We start from the raw sequence: 15,404 nt of genomic DNA, 5'->3' as shown, positions 1-15,404 counted from the left end.
AATTAAGGTTAAGTATGTTAAAGTCTAATAAATTCAAACAGAAATAGCAAAATGTAGTTATCCCTTGGATATCAGTGGGATATTAACATGATTAACTTGGATTGTATCCTTTATAAATTATTGTTCTTACTTAGTACCAGACTGGCAGCAGCTCTCCAGGGTCTCAAGCTGAGGTTTTTCATACCTATTTGCCTGGACACTTTTTAGTTGGAGATGCCAGGAATTGAACCTGGGACCTTCTGCTTACCAAGCAGATGCTCTACCACTGAGCCATCGTCCATCCCCAAAACCTCAAACTTGATCTCTCTGTTTTTGTATAGCTCTCTCATTACCTTATGATGAAATATGGTGACTTTGGGAGTGTTTATTGTTACAGACTTTGCAGGATTCTTCTGAAAGTTTGTTCCTCTAATGAGAGAACTGTGTGGAGGAACAGATGTGTACTATTTATGGAGACTGACTAATTTTAGCTGCTTGTTCTCAGAAAGTTCTCCTGGAGAAAATTATTCTCACCTAGCCAGAATAATGCAAAGTGCATTTTTCACACTCCAATAAAGGGTTTTAATTTACATAAACTTATATAACTTTAACATTCACTTAATGATGCCAAAATGATGGATAGCATTTGTGCACCATGCAAATGTACACATTTAAATGCAGCATCTCCCTTGACCTTGGAAGAGGAGCATGAAAGAATCTATTGTTGCCTTTATAGATTTCTCCAGAGATTGTTGCAGTGAATATAGTATTGGACTTCACGAGGAAGAGCTTGGTTCAAATCTCTATCAGTCATAAACAGCACTGAACCAGTCTATGAGCCCGGCTTGTTGGAAGCGTAGGGAAAGAAAAGTGATTAACATCTGGAGACACTTGAGGGGAAGTGTGCTTTTTATAACCCTTAGAAAGATGTATCCATGCTCACAAAACATGAGCACAATCCAGGTAGAGTTAAGCACAGATCAATTGAACTGCTGGCCGCATGATATGGAATTCAAGAGTATTCTTGTTTCTGGAAAGACTTTAATTTAGGGTATCTTCCTTTGTCTGGTACTCACAACAGTATGGAAATGGGGAAATAGGGTTGATTTCTCCCGTTGTACCAGAATTCCTAACTTCAGCCCATTCCACCTAAATCCTGGTGTATCTGAGTAGGAAAAATTCAAAAATTAATTCTGGAACTGGAAGTACTCACTGTTTTGGAAAATTTCAGCACTTTCAATTCACTCACATCTTTTTTTCTTCCTGCATTATCCAATCTTTTGATTAACAAAAGCAAAAAAAAAAAAGAATATGGATGTACTGTCTGTGTATAACTGTCTGGAGATTGTTTTTGTGTTTTATGGATGTACATCTGAGCTTCTTCACACTGGCAGAACTCTAGGTGAAAAGTACCTTGGTACAATTTATCATGCGATTACATTACTGCATTTCTGTAGTGCTTCTTGCTTCACACATGTACATTGGTCATGTGGAAAGGAAAAACAGAGTGCACACAGTGCTCTGGAAAACATTCTAAAAATCCAGAATAATAGAGAATTTCTCAGTTCCTCTTAAGAAAAAGGACCAGGTAATTGAGAATGTCAGTATCTGGAGTGAGATTCAATTGACAGAATACTTTTGGAAACTTTCTGAGCAGAAGGAGGCAAGGGAGGGAATACATGTGATAATAATTGTGGATAAGAGATGATCAAATGTTCTCAGTTTCATTTCTTTTTGTTTTTATTTGTAATTTTGTTGATGGGCTCAGCTTTCCATATTGTTGTTATTGTCATTTTTATTTTTATAGATTCACTACAACTTTGTATGCACTTTAATATACAGTTTATATGTTTTCCATATGTACATCATTTATATGTAGATTTACTGATCCACAGATGAATAATGTGTACATTTGATGGGGCAAATTTGGTTCAAGAAAACAGAAAATGTACTGAAAATAATCATAGGTTTGATTCACACAAGGGGTGGCTAAACCTAAATGTGAATTCTTGGGTTATAGCAGTGCATATGAGAAATTTGAAATCATCCCTTCATCATAATTTTTCATTTTACATACATGTTCCTAAACTACATACTAAAATGTGGCACAAAACTGTCTTTGCTGAAGGTTAGTTCTGCATGTTGGCCATTACTTATTGACTACAACTTCTATAACTCCCCCTCCCTTTCATAATTTGCTTTTCTCCTTGTGGCATCTTCAAATATTTATTAAACCAATTTTCTAACATGCTGTCCTTGACTGAGGTCCTTCAAATATAATCTTTTGTTTGTTAATTATTGCTGAATTTTACATTAAGGAGTTTGGGAGCACAGAAAAGTGTCTGGATTGGAAGACAACACTTAAGTGCAAAATCTTGAAAGAGGTTCCCATAAAGCAAATGGACAGTCTGTGTTTTGGGGCACTTACAATATAGCAATTTGATTTAACAGGCAATGCTCTCCAATTAATTTAATATATACACTGTCAAAAACATTTATTCAATATTTATCAGCTGTTAGTAGAACAGAAAGAAACAGATCTTTTCCAGGTTGATAATAATATATATTTAAAAACATCATACCTAAGGTTTGTTAGTCAGTCAGTCAATTCCTTTATTGGCATAGATTGGAAGCACAAAAATCACAGTTTTAATATACAAAAAACAATCATCCCTCCAGAGTTTTAACCTCATGTTTCCTGATTCTCATAACAATTGAGTGATACCTCACTACTGAGAAACTAATATGGGAGCACTGGCTGGATTAAAAAAAGAAGACAAGCCTCTCTCCTGGTGACTATGCCTATTGTGCGAAAAAAGGACTAATTAAAATGTCCTGTATTTTGTCATAAAAACAATGAAGCAAAATGTGAGCAATTGTTTCTGGTTTTCTGCTGGTATAGATAACAGATCCTTTCATGGTAAAGAACATTTGTGAATTTCTCACAGAAAACCACTGACAGAAGGCCATTAAATTGTGCAACCATGAACGCTCAATGTTGTAGGGCAGGTATGTCCAACAGGTAGATCTTGATCTACCGGTAGATCGCAAAGGGGTCAGAGGTAGATCACCAACCCCACTTGGTCTCATGGTTTGCTGGACAGGTGTTTGGGGTTTTTTGATGATTGTTTGGTGTGGTGATATTTGATTATTGGTGCCAGTATGATGAATTCTTATTTTTACTTTTAGAACTGCATATGTGGTTTTGGCATCATTCAGAGGTCTTCAGTTCTTGTTGATCTTTAATACTTTGGGACAGTGACAGTTTTGGACCAGATTCAGCCAGTGTTAACTTAGCACCCCAGCCACCCCAGTATAACAAAGATGAGTGTTCCAAAGAAGTGCAAAACCTACCACTTTCATGATGAATGGGAAATGGACTACTTCATCATGGTGAAAGACAGGTGTTGTTGTCTATTTTGTAACGCCGCTGTATCCTTGCCCAAAAAGGGTAATCTGGAGTATCATTATAAGGCTCTGCATAGCAATAAGTTTGATGCTGATTTTCCACCCCAAAGTGAAATTCGTAAACTGAAGCTCAAAGAACTTAAATCTAAATTGGCTGCACAGCAACAGTTGATGGCGAAGCCAAGGTCACATTCGGTCAATGCAACCATGGCATCCTTCAAGGTCAGCAACCTGATCGCAAAGAAATGCAAACCTTTCAATGAAGGAGAATTTGTAAAAGATTGTTTTCTTGAAGCAGCAGACAATCTTTTTGAAGGATTTAAGAATAAGAAAGAGATCATGGCTGCTGTTCAAGATGTACAATTGTCAAGAAACACTGTCGTGCGGCAAATAGAAAAGATGTGTGGAGACACAACTGAACAATTGTTGGAGGATGTTTTGGTTTGAGTTGCTTTCTCACCCCAACTGGATGAATCTACAGACATAAGAGACATAGCCTAGTTACTAGTCTTTATCCAGATGGTTTTTGAAGACTTCAGTGTTAAAGAAGAACTACTTGGAATGATTTCTTTAAAAGGGAGAACTACCAGTCAGGAAATATTCAGCTCTTTCCATTCTTTTGTGACAAAGTGTAATCTTCCATTGCATAAACTTGTTTCCATCACTACTGATGGAGCAAGAGCAATGACAGGTGAGGTTAATGGTTTCATAGGCCTCTGTAGAAAGCATGACGACTTTTCAGATTTCCTTTCTTACTACTGCATCATTCACCAGCAAGTTTTGGCAAGCAAGAGACTCAATACAAAGACCATCATGGACATCACTTTCAAAATTGTAAATTCAGTTCATGGAAAATCACTTCAAAGATGGCTTTTCAATCTTACTCTTGATGAAGTGGCAGCGGAAATCAATTTGCACACAGATGTAAAGTGGCTAAGTTGGCACAAATTTCTGCAAAGGTTTTGTGATTTGCTAAATGAAACAAGAAGGTTTTTGAAGGAGAGGGGAGATGACAAAACAGAGTTGGAAGATGAGGAGTGGTTATGTGATCTGGCATTTCTCGCTGACTCTACAGGTGAACTAAGTGATATGAACATTGAACTACAAGGTAAAAACAAATGCATTGGTGAGATGATGAGTACAGTTTCATCCTACAAGAGCAAATTTGAGCTAATGATGACTGACTTTGCAAACAACACTTTTGATCATTTTCCTAATACGCAGGACCATCTGGGACAATAGCCAAATTTTGTTTTTCAGAACGAGAAGTATGTGACAGAAATCTGCTCTGTATCCAGGAATTCAAAAAAAGATTCTGTTACTTCCAAAGAATTGAAAAAGTTGTAGAGTACTTGTCATACCCATTCAAAGCAGATATGGACATTAAGGAAACTGCAGCTGCTATCAGTAAAAATTACTCATTGAACAAGGCATCTCTTGAAAACAAAATAGTAACCCTTAAAAAATGACATTTTTCTCAAGACCGTGCTAAGCAAGAAACATTTTGGAAGCTAGTGTCTAGAGACAAATTTCCCAACTTGAGAAGATGCAGTGAAGCTGAACACTCCTGTTTCAGTTCAACTTATTTGTGTGAATCATCATTTCCCCATCTGAAAATGACAAAAAGTACACAGCGTTCCAACATGACAGATGAACATCTCCAGGATTCCGTGAGACTGGCCCTCACGCAAAATTCACCCAACTTCAAAAAGCTGGTGGATGAAATGCAGGCTCAGACGTCTCACTAATTAGCAAGAGCGAAGTTTTAAAGATTGTGCAAGATCAGCCTGGATCAGTACTTGACCTACATTTAACACAAATTACTCAATAGAAGTTTAAAAAAGCTATTAAAATAGTTAAAGAAAGTTATAATAAAAAAAATTAAGAAAAACTGTGCACAGTTCTTTCTGGATCTTTGTCACTCTGTTTTGTTTTTGCTTATTTTGCTTACCAGTAAATGACAAGGTGCATTGTAAATTGGGGGGGGGGGGGTGTAGAACCCAGCTTTGGTGGGTTAAAATCTAATTTGAAACTTAATTTTCATGGTGGTAGATCACCAGCACTTTTGACTGGAAAAAATAGATCACGACCTGTTTGAAGTTGGACATGCCCCTTTAATTGTTTGTGGCATTTGTTGACCTTAAAGCTGCGTTTGATTCGATCTCGAGAACCTGCCTATGGGCAAAGCTAAGTAAATTGCGCATTGACCCAAGTCAATGCGCAATTTACTTAGCTTTGCCTATAGGCAGGTTCTCGAGATCAAATCAAATGCCACTTTAAGGTCAACAAATGCCACAAACAATTTTTTAAAGGGGCGAGTTGTGTATTTGTTAACCAGGTGTTGTAGCAATATACAATGGTCCAGGGTGGAATGACCCTGTCTAAATCCTGCTTGATATGGTGCTAACAATTCGTTATCAAAGACACATGATTCCAATTTGGATAAAAGATGTCTAGCATACAATTTTTCAGCAACATCTAACAAGCTTATTGGCCTATAATTTGCAGGGTTGGAACAGTCATCCTTCTTATAGATTGGGACCACAATAGAGGAGGACCATTCCCTAGGAAATCTTCCAGTCTTATCAATAGTAGTAAAGAGAGTGACTAGTACCTAAGGTCTGTTAGTCAGTCAGACCTAAGGTCATCCTTAGGTCATCCAACTCTGCATGGAATTCATATGTTGATGGTATGAGGTGGCAGTGAAAGCCCTCTCTTAACCTGATCACCCAAAAGCGAGACACATCTCAAAACTTTGATTGGATCATGAGTGAATTACAGCCAAGAACCAACTAATATCTCAGTGCAGACATTATAGATGGAGCAATACCCGCCCCCCCCCCCAAAGATGATACAAAAATTTAATTAAATAAAAAAGAAAAATGTCCAAAGGGCAACGGGCATCAATTTATTCAGGCAGCCAGAGCCAAGGATTCTTCCCTCTTGTGGTATATTGTCTTAAGACAATTTCAGGAAGAAGCACTCAAGTCATCTGCACAGTCCCTGCCAGCACTTGAGAGACTTCTTTTCACACACATTATGCTGCAGAGCTGAACACTGAGGTCTGGTATGATGTCAACATCGTAAACTGCCCTACCTGGCCCACAGTCACAATGGAAGTAAAGTGGCTAAATGGTCTACTTAAGACAGGGAAAGCCCAGAGGAATTACATGATATCACTGGAATTAAGACAAACATTGAGGGGTGGATGCCAGTCCTGGCCACCTTTTTTACAATAATTGACTTGACAGCACAGATTCCTAATGACCGAGGCCTGGCCATCCATCATACACAAAAATTAAGACAAATCTCTATGTATTAATATAGATGGTATTTATATGGTATCAAAATCCTCTCATGAAGAGGATCACCAGCTCGACCAGTGTGCTACAAACTGATTTATTAAATATTTTTATTCAGGATGTTAGTGGGTTGCAAGACATCATGAGGAGATAACTAATTGAATAAATTTCCCTTCTGAACACAGACCTCTCTTTGTAGAACACTTTAAGCTCTTAAGGACATCCACAGACCAATTTTCCCATCATTTTCTGTTTTCCTTCTTCTCTTTAGCTCTCAACTGCCATCAGAATTCTGAGGATAATGAGTATGCTCAATCCTAATCAAGCCATCAGATCTCATCTGATCAAATCAGATCTTTTTCATTTCCAGCTATTTCTTCTACATACCTGGGTATGTAGTTCTACCTGGGTATGAGAATGGAACAACCTTAAGCTCATCCACAGACAAACTCCTTGGCACACCATTTGTAATGAACAATAAGCCCTGACATTTGCTCTTAGAGGGAACAAGGTGGGATTTTGTGTGGAACTGAGGAGGGAGTTGGAAAATTTTGCCCCTTCCTGACTCAGTCCATAACCTCCAAAATGTTTTGTTAGGGGACTGAGCAAGCCAGTTTCCTCTTTTCCCCACATTTTCCTCTGTCTTTTTAAAACTAATGCTCAATTGCCTTCAGCCAGGGCTTTTTTTTTATAGTAAAAGCCCAGCAGGAACTCATTTGCACATTAGGCCAGACCCCCTGATATCACCATTGCTTCACCCAGGGTTTTTTTGTAGAAAAAGCCCAGCAGGAACTTGTTTGCATATTAGGTCACACCCCTTGACACTAAGCCAGTCAGAACTGCGTTCCTGTGCATTCCTGCTCAAAAAAAGCCCTGCCTTCAACATTCTCTGCCTTCTAGAGAGCAATAAGCATATATAAACTTTATCAAGTTTTTTGTTGAATGTTTTTGCAATCTTTTTTTAATATCTGGGGAATTCCCCAAGGATTCACACTCCACAAACTTGTCTGTGGATGACCCTGTTTCACTTAACTGTCAAGCTTGCTATTAGAGTGAATTATATTTAAAACTTTTTAAAAATGAGCACAATGTGTAAAACTACAAGCAGCTGTAAAACGTTACTGTTCCATCGACTAGGGACCCTGGGTAACACGTTTGCTCAATTTCATGTTCTTTTCAAAAGATTATTTAATTGCAAACTCACAATATGGCTCATAGATAAGTAGGGTGTGATGAACTTTTAATTGCTTTTTGTAAAGTATATGAAGGATAATCCTTTGTTCCATTGCTGAATTTAGATAAGGGACTTAATGATATTGAATCTTCATCTGATAAACAAGGCATACACTACTATATCGAAATTGTCCATAACACAGCAAGGGGTGCCTGGCAGTTAATCAGCACAAAAAAATTAGAATACTAAAGCATCTTGTAAACAGACAGATATTGGTCCAGTATTCTCAGTTCTGCACTGAAATCAATGAAGAGTAGAAATGAGCACTGGTGGACTCCTCAAATTCTTGTGGGCATTTCTATAATATACTAAACGTTCATCCCAAAGATGGGTTTCGAGCTCTGGTAATAAGCTAATTTTGTCACATCCTATTCAGCCATATTTCAAAATAGAGATAGGTGAGCTGGTGTTATCATTGAATTACAGCAGTCCTTTAGACTACGGATATCAGTTTGCCTGGAGGAAATGGAAGCTTCAGAGCATGAACTCTGTAGCATTGCAGTACTGCTGAGGTCCCTTCCCTCACTTACTTCTGCCCCTCCCAGGTACCACCCCCAAATCTCCAGTAATTTCCCAAGCTGGAGTTTGCAACAAAATTGATTCCTACTTGAACAAACAGCATTTTTAAATCTTAGTGCTTGCTCCCTGACAGAAGCTGGGTTTGCTGGTGGGGTTCATTGGCATGCCTTATGATATGCCAGACATACAAAAATTCATTTCAGAGATTAACACAGGAAAGGTGAGGATCCAATTATGTTTACCAGGAGGGTGTACCTGTTCCATGTGAAGGGCTAGCTGGACAGGCACAAATCATGAGTCTCTGTACATGGATGAGACTATGGTGTAGGGAGAAAGGTTTAAGATTGTTGGGAATTGCGATGCTTTTTGAAACAAGCAGGACCTGTACTTGGACTTGGTTCTAATTAATGCTTAAGACCTGGTGAGAAATGTTAATGTGATAGCACTGGTTGGGAACACTGACCATAATGCTATTAAGTTTAGAATTTATGTAAACAGGGAGTTGCCCCCAAAGACCAACCCAACCATATATAACTTTAGGAGGGGTAACCTCTGAAATAAGGGGGCTTGAGAAGAAGAAACTGAAAAGGAAAGGTAAAGAGGGTCAAATCCCTTCCAGAAGCTTGGAGACTATTTAAAACTATAATCCTAGAAGCTCAGTATAAAATGTATACCACAGGTTAGAGAAGGTATGAATTGATATTTTAGAGAGGCCTTCATGAATAACAACCAAAGTAATGGAAGGAGCAAAAGTTAAGAAGTATTCTTTTTAGTGGTGGAAGGCTAGTTCAAGTGAGGTAAATAAAAAGAAGCACAGACTTGCAAATAAAATGCAAGTCCATGTTCAGACAGGTAAAAAGGGACTATGAGGAACACATTGCAAAAAAAACATAAAGACCAACACTAAAAATTTCTTCAAATACATTAGAATCAGGAAACCAGCCAGGAAGATAGTGGGGCCCATGACCAAGAGGTAAAAAGATTACTAAAGGACCATAGGAAAGTGGTAGAGAAACTGAATGCATTTTTTGCTTCCACTGTGGAAGATGGGAGGTGCTTGCCCACTCCAGAACCACCAATTTGAGAAGGAGTGTCAAAAGATCCAAGATTGAGGTGATGAGAGAGGAAGTCCTATGACTGATGAACAAATTAAAAAACTGACAAATCACCAGGCCCAGATGGCATACATCCAAGAGTTCTGAAGGAATTAAAATGTGATCTTGTAGATCTCCTGACAAAAAATATGCAATTTTTCATGAAAATCTGCCTCCATTCCCAAGAACTGGAAGGTAGCTAATGTAACCCCCATCTTAAAAAAAAAAAAAAAGTTCCAGAAGAGACCCAGGAAATTACATGCCAGTCAGTCTAACATCGATGCTAGGCGAGTTGGTGGAATCCATTACTAAAGATAGAATTAGTAGGCACATTGATGAACAAAAGCTATTGAGGAAAAATCGCCATGGATTCTGTAAGAGAAGATCTTGTTTCAGAACAAAGCAGAAGTCAAGTGCAAAAAGTTTTATTCAGAATGCAAGCTTTCGTGTGCTAGAAGCAAACTTCATCAGACAACAGGACGGAATGGCAAGCAGTTCTAAATATAGAGAAAGTGGGCAGTGAATTAGTATGCAAAATCATGGAAATGTTTTTAGCATACTAATTCATACTAATCATTTTGCATACTAATTTGCTGATCACTTTCTCTGTATTTGGACTGCTTACCATTCCATCCTATTGTCTGATGAAGTGTGCTTCTAGCGCATGGAAGCTTACATTGGGAATACAACTTTGTTGATCTTAAATTTATTTATTTATTTGAATTTATAGCCCACCATTTTCCAAATGGGCTCTGGGCAGGTAACAACAATCAATAATACAAGATTAAAATCAAATACATATAATAAAACAATATACATTCTAAAAACAATATAACAATCTAAAAACAAACTGAATGCCTGGTGGAACAGCTCTGACTTACAGGCCCTGTGGAACTGCAACAATGGGAGCTTGTTCCACCAGGTAGGGGCCAGGACAGAGAATGCCCTGGCCTGGGTTGAGGACAAGTAGACTTCTTTTGGGCCAGGGATTACCAGGTGAAACTTGACTCCTGCTTTGTTCTGCTGCTTCAGACCACCTGAATCTAACCTTTTAGAGTTCTTTGATGCAGTGAAAAAACATGTGGATGAGGGTGACCCTGTAAATGCAGGTTATCTAGACTTCTGGAAAGCTTCTGATAATGTTCCTTATCAAAGATTCTTAACTCAGCAGTCGCAGGATAAGAGGACAAGTCCAATGTGGATTAAAACTGATTAATTAACAAGAAACAGAGTATAAATAGGTGGGTTTCACAGTAGAAGGTGGTAAGCAGTGGCTCAGTATTAAGTCTGGTGCTTTTTAACTTGTTCATTAATGATTTGGAGTTGGAAGTAAAAAGTGAAGTGGCCAAGTTTGCAAATGATACTAAGTTGCTTAGGGCAGTGAGAACCAGGGAGGACTGTTAGGAGTTCCAGAGGGATTTGTCAAGGTTGGCAAGTTAGTGTCAATGTGGCAAATGAGGTTCAATATGAACAAGTGCAAAGTAATGAACATTGAAGCCAAAAATCCTAAATTTACAGCGCAATCTGGGGGGTGGGGGATGAAAGCACTGTGGAAGTGGACTTACCACTATGCCAGCAGTATGGAGACCTACACTGACAGACACTCCTCCGCGCGGGCAGAAATGGGGCGTGCGCCACTCTCCGGCTGCCACAGCATGCCGCCACGGGCTGATGGTGGAGCAGCGCTGTGCCGCACTTGGGGCACAGCAGAGGCACAGGGCAGCACTTTGGCATAGGAGGGGTCCGACCCAGGGGCGTGGCCACTTCTGGTTGGCTCCCAGAGAGCTTTTGGTGTGAGAACGCCCCCCCCCCCCCGCCAGGTGCAAACTTGCGCCATGCAAAATGCTGGCGTACCCCATAGGCACTAGTGGAAACAGAAAGCACACGCCGGCAGCGCCAGCACAGCAGTGCACAAACCCATTTGGGAGTTGTGTTATCGCCCCACCAATCCCCTCCCACTCTGGGCTGGGAATGGCTCCCCTCCCGCACCCAATCAGTGCCCCCCCTCCCTACAAAGGTTTCAACTACTGCCACATACAACTCCCCAGGGAGGGCAGGGCCATGTCGTGTGGACTTAGCATGAGGAGGGGGTGCATTTGATGGAGGGAACGGCACAGAGAAGGATATTACTTAAGTTAGAGCTGCTGGACTTGGGGGGGGGAGGTGAGCTAAGTTTGGGCTGCCTCCTTAACCACTTGTGCTTCCTAGTCCTAACAGGTCTTATTTCCAGAGCCCCCCTTATGAACCTTCCAGCATGGTTGCGGCTTTGGGCTGTGTGCCGGCCACTGCACATGTGCATGTGGAGGTGCGCCATGGCCGTCCATCTGGCTGGCGCCCCCCCCCCCCCCGGTGTCTTGGGCATCCCTGTGCCAGGGCGAAGAGAGTGCGACACGTGTCCTGGCTTTCCACAGCCCAGCCAGCGACTCACCATCTAGGGCAGGTCCAGCTGCTCGTGCCGGCCCCCACCACGGCTGCTGTGATTGCGGGCTCGCATGCGATTCAGCTGGCCCATTATGCAGGGCAGCTGGAATTGTGTGGGATGGCTCCACCGGAGGCAGCCAGGACGCTCGCTCTGCTCCGCACAGGCTCGCCCAGGGGTGGAGTTCTATGCCTGCAGTCGGAAAGGCTCCCCCCTGTCTCTCTGTCTTTCAGGGCGGCCTTAAACCTACAGGCCTAGCATTATGAGGTGGGGGAGTAGATTGCTAAGCCAAGCTGCCTCCACTGTGTTCTGAGGCAGCTTACAGCTGCTACATCCTGAAGGTGGGATTGGCCCTGGTTGAGAGTGTCGGCATGATCGGCTCCTCCCGGTCCCCTTTGGAGTGGGCTCAGTGGGGTCACGCAGGGGCCACAAGCAGGGGGCAGCACAGGCCGCCACGGGGGCTTCTGGATATGCAAATGAGATAAACCTTTGGACTTGAAGGTGCGCCTGTTCAGCTCAGGGAGCATGTGGGGAGGTGTGAGTGGTGGCTATCATCCACATTGGCTGATGTTTGCCGAGGAACAGCTTTAACTGGGAGTTGAGTCTGTGGCCACTCACACCTCACAGAATGCCTGCCGTGGTGCCCTGCCTGACAGTCCCACAGCCACAGCATGTGGGAACCCTGCCGAGGCATGCCCGGCATTACACAGGGGTTTGCAGGTCCCCTTCCTATGTTTTTTTACCTTGTCATTCTTTTTTTGTGTCTCCCCCCAGGACTTCAGCTTTGCTTGCCATTTTGTCGTCTTCCCCATGCCTTTTCCAACAAGTACATGAATTTTTGAAGGGATCTCGAGAGTGGTCCCGACAATTCTGGTTTAATAATAGAATGAAGTACCCAAGAGGCATCAGCATACATTGGAGCGCGCGGTGTCTCCCCGGTGGCCCCAGCCATGTGAGTGGCCACAGTCACGGAATGCTCTCGTCCCTGGGTACCCTGCCTGTGCACTGAGTAGCCCATATGTGAGTTCACACATGCTCCCGATGCAAATACCCCCCAAAGTCCTGCTGGGCGGTGGCCCATGCCCCCACCTCTTCATTCTCCCCCATCGGCAACCCGGGGTGTGGGAGGGGAAGGTCCTGGGGAGGCTGGCAGGCATTGACAGGTGGCGATGTTGTGTAGCATGATGCACACAGAGACCAGCTTAGCCACAGGCAGGGGCTGCATGCTGCATCGGCCACCTGTGTGGTTTAGGCAGCGGAATCTCATCTTCAGCTGCCCGAAGGCACACTCGATGACCATGCGAGTGGCCCTGTGTGCCTGCTTGTATGCTGCCTGGTCCTCGGGCGCGTTCTCCTGGTATGGCGTCAGCAGGTAGGGCAGCAACAGTTACCTTTGGTCACCTATGGAGGACAGAAAGGTGAGGACAGGGAATGGGAGGGCGCCCCACACTGACACCTGGTGGCCTTACCTAGCAACCACCCCTGCCCATCTGGCCAGGCTGCCAGGAGGCAATTGAGGTCCAAGGACGTGAAGATCTGGGTGTCGTGTACACTCCCTGGGAACTTTGCCACCAAATCTGTGAAGAGTCCCTGGTAGTCACAGGATGCTTGCACGTTGAGGCTGTAGAAGTGGTGCCTGTTCTGGTACATCATGGGATCCTCCTGCATGGCCACCAGGGCAACATGTGTGCAGTCCACAGCCCCCATGACATTGGGGAACCCCACAACTGCCACGAAGCCAGCTCTGGCAGTCCGCAGCTCCTCCTCGCATGTTGGGAACCGCACATGCTGCTGGAGACGCTAAAGCACGGCGTCTAGGAAGGAGTGGAGGCAGCGGCTGGTTGACAACTGGGAGACCTCTAGGACTTTGGCCATCACACCCTGGAAGGAGCCGGTCGCCAGGAAGCGCAAGGAGATGAGGATCCACTGTAGGACAGGGATGGGGTGGGGGACAGTCACCTGGCTGCAGAGGCTTGCCCTGAGTTGCTCACACAGGTCCTGGATGGCGGCGTGGTCCAGGCGAAAGCAGTCCAGAGAGGTGGCATCCTCGAGACGCAATGTGCTCAGGTGCTCCCGGTATCTGCGCATCCAACAGTGTCTCTGCCGCCACCACGCAACCCACACATAGAGAGCAGAGAGGATGTGCAATGGGTGCACCCGGGGGGGGGGGCTCTGGGTGTGGGATTAAGGGGCACCACCCTCCATGGGCCCCCATGGTTTGCACGCTGTGGCGCGTGCTTTGGTAGTTGTGGTGCCGGCCCGACGCTCTCTACCACAGCTTCCAGACACCACTGGAACTGTGAGGGGCCCTGTATGAGCAGCAACATGGGGCCATCAAGACCAACAGATGCCTTGCTGGTGTCCTGTGGGAAAGCTGGATGGGGCGGCATGAGAGCGACCACTATCAGCCAGCTGCGGTCAGCATTCCACTGCCTGTGAGAGGAATGGTGGCAGACAGATCGGCATCGACTGAGAGTCACCGCCAACCAAACTGGTCTGAGACAGAGAAGGCACTCCTCTTCGGCTTGGTGCCCAAGAACACTACGGTGGCGCTTGCTGGCACAAGAGCTGGTGGGGCTTACTCCTGTCAGTGGGGTTTCTGGCATATGGTGGCAGAGCGAGTGTCTGCTGTGAGCCAGGTCTCACACACAGAGCAGTCCACCCTGAAGCATTAAAATGACTCATTCGGCCCTGCCAAGAAGCGAGTCTGGCATTTCATCATTGAGGGTTTGATCTATGAGGAGGCAGTGGCCCAGGCCCTGACTGGCTCTGAGGCAATCATGGGAACCCCTCATCTGCCCGGGTGCTATAGCTGGCCACGGCATTGAGGTGATCCGCAGTATGTTGGCACCTCCCCCCCCCCCCGTCCTCGCCACCATGGGACTGCCAGATTCTGATGGCAACACCCCCCCCCCCGGTGACTCCCAGGAATCGTCGCAGGCTGCTACGAGCTCCACTGTGTACTCAGAGTTGGGAGGGTGCTCTAGCAAGACAGCTGAGGACTGGAACTGGCCGCCCAGCACCTGCGTGATGGGAGGTCGGCAGGTCCAGCACCCCTCACCGCCCCAGGATATCTGAACTGCCGTCAGAAGGCGCCGAATCAGGGGGAGGACACATCAAGTGATGAGGTCATGGATGCTGCAGTGGGTGCCCTCCATCTGTCCACAGATGATGAGTGGCCTGAGTCCCCTCAAAGTGCGACAATGAGCGTGGGGCATGGGACGTCCACGACTGGCCGTTCATGCCAGCATCTGACCTCTGTCCTGTTCCACAGGTAGCCACACTGTGACACTGATGGCCGAAGTGGTGGAGAACCTATGGAGGGCGTCCCCAGGCAGATGGTCGGGGTCAGCCCTAGCTACCTCCCTCATGCTGCGGACCCTGGATCTGCCCACATCCTCTCCCCATGCCCCGGGGGCCGGGAATCCGGGAGAGCCAGCCAAGGCAGA

At 44.3% G+C, this 15,404-nt stretch overlaps 1 non-coding gene across 1 annotated transcript; it reads right to left on the bottom strand.

Moving 5' to 3' along the window:
* Positions 1–208: 208 nt before the first annotated feature.
* On the bottom strand, positions 209–285 carry TRNAT-GGU (transfer RNA threonine (anticodon GGU)). Its single transcript has one exon. It is a non-coding gene; the product is annotated as a tRNA-Thr (tRNA).
* Positions 286–15,404: the final 15,119 nt, after the last annotated feature.

Source organism: Heteronotia binoei, chromosome 4 (assembly GCF_032191835.1).
Source record: "Heteronotia binoei isolate CCM8104 ecotype False Entrance Well chromosome 4, APGP_CSIRO_Hbin_v1, whole genome shotgun sequence".
Classification (NCBI taxonomy): domain Eukaryota; kingdom Metazoa; phylum Chordata; class Lepidosauria; order Squamata; family Gekkonidae; genus Heteronotia; species Heteronotia binoei.
This window is presented reverse-complemented; position numbering and strand designations above follow the sequence as displayed.